Here is a 2,500-nt window from a genome sequence, read left to right on the forward strand (position 1 = left end):
TTTTCACCGAGATGTTAAACTTGACGAAACATTTGAACGCATTGCCTTAGATCCTTATCTTTTGATGACACAGCTGGACTTCCCGAAACGTGGGACCGATATTAGAGAAGCGGCCACTAAATGTTTGCAAAGAGAGAGTGTCGAGTACCATATGTATTAGAAAAATTTATGGTGTACATTTTACATATTCAGCAGGAAATCATCGGCGATAACTAGATATTTTGACTTTTGTATAATAGATATCAGCATATAGTTCTCCAACATTTATCTAATGTTGTCGAAGAATAGACATGAGATAAATGAGTGCAGTAATATACTCTTGAGAATATGAAATCGGTGAGATGAATTGTGTAATAGAGAGATTTATTTAAAACATATATGGGGTGAACGAATGCAATTATAAACTTTAAAAGATATATAATGAAAAGTATAGTTGTGATCAAGGGATATATTGATAGATAACATTACTGCTTATTCCTTTAACCACAAATTTCGACAAATAAATGTAACAAACATGAGTGATTACACCTATAAATGAATTATTTGGCACACTGGTAATATCGAAATACGTATTCTAATGGTATTGTCGACTTGGAAGTCTGTGAAGACTATTGATAATAACGATAATGGTAACGACAGTAGACATGCCAGCAAACAAAAGTACAAAAAAGAAAGAAAGAAGAAAAAATAGTGATTTATATTTTCCAGGATTTCTCTTTATCTTAATGCTTAATTGAGATAAGAAGGTAGATTGGTAATTTTTCTCTTTTAACTGGATATTTTAGGAGAGTAAGTTTTTGAAGGAGCTAAGCAGAGATGTATTTAAAAAGGTTGATAACTTCATTTGATTTTTTAAAGATTGGACATTTATGCAATGGTAGGTGTAAAATAACGCATGTAACATCACATACACAAATGTAATGTATTCTCGTAAAAGCTACAATATAATTATGGTAAAATTCAACCATTCTTTAATGTTTCAATGGTGCAGTGGTTAGCACAGTCACTTCCCACGCAACAGACTAGGGTTCAATTCCCGACGGACACTAGACAAATATGAATTTTATGCATAAATTTCTGTTTGTATCTCTATCTACTTACCTTCCGTTACATATCTCTCTACTTTTGTTTCTGTCTCTTTCTCCGGTGTTTACAATGCGAAGAAGCAAGGAGTTGGAGTGTCTGATATTGTATTTTTTGTTTATTTTGTTGTTTGTCAGTGTTTATGCGCGTTTTCGTGATTTTGCTGTTAGTCCTCTCATAATCAGAAGCAACGAATGGGAGGAAGAAGAAGAGGACGAACACGTGAAGAGAAAGAAATAAAAATCAAGACGGAGTAGAAAAGATGGAAGTGTTAAGTGTTATCTTCGTTCCACTTTGCCTATTTCAGATAAGAAACACCATTTCACAGGAGAGAAGAATGGTCTCTCTTTTTCTATAGTAGCTTGATAATTACCTATATATTTGGAAAATTTCTGTTGTCGCTATAGTTCACAGTGTCATGAAATATATGAATGCTACTCATGGTCCGTCGTGAAATAAAAATGTAATGTAGACAAACCAGACAGTACAGCTACCAAGGTGTGAAATGCTACTACTGTTGCTTTGTGACAGCTGGATCCTGTGCTAACCAAATATCTATTTTTTATGAGATGTAATTTTTGTTTACATTTCATTCTTCTCTCTTCTCATGAGACCATTTTTTTTCCAGCTATCTGTATGTTTATATATACACACATATATATACCATTTGGTATATCTTATATTTCATTCGAAGATTTCCAAAACGAGTAGTCTTTTAAACATATTGAGAGAGCATGTAATTTCATAGCGACTTATAGTTATATATTGATTTATATTTCTCTTCGTAACACTGCGGTTGGGGAAAAACTGTTACCTCATCAGAAAGTTCTAAAAACAATATGATAAAAACAAAATTTCATTTAACAGAAATTCGAATGAATACCAATAACTTCGAAACTTGCTTGTGGCGCGAACGAATGCAATTATATAACGTAAATAAATACGTTATGAAAAAAATATATGTTATTTGCGATCAAGGGATATATCAGCACATAGTTGTCCAACATCATCTAATGGATGGTTGTTGAGGAATATGCACGAGATGAACAAATGCAATTACATAGATTTACTTTAAACATTTATGGGGTAAAGGAGCGTGATTATATACCTTTAATAAACATGAAATGTAGAAAGATGATGCTATTTGAAATCGAGGGATATATTAAAAACTTATTACTACTGTCTCGTTGGACCACATTTTTCGACAAATGAATGAAGACTTGCAAACGAGAGTGATAACACCTGTAAGTAAACTATATAACTTACTGGTATTTTTGAAATGTGTATTCTAATGGTATTGTCGATTTGGAAGTCTGTGAAAAGTAATTACAATAACGATAATGGTAACAGCATGCTTAGTTGAGATAAGAAGGAAGAGAGGTGGTTTTTTATTATTTTTATTAGATAGTTTAGAAAA

Source organism: Penaeus vannamei, chromosome 32 (genome assembly GCF_042767895.1).
Source record: "Penaeus vannamei isolate JL-2024 chromosome 32, ASM4276789v1, whole genome shotgun sequence".
Lineage (NCBI taxonomy): Eukaryota > Metazoa > Arthropoda > Malacostraca > Decapoda > Penaeidae > Penaeus > Penaeus vannamei.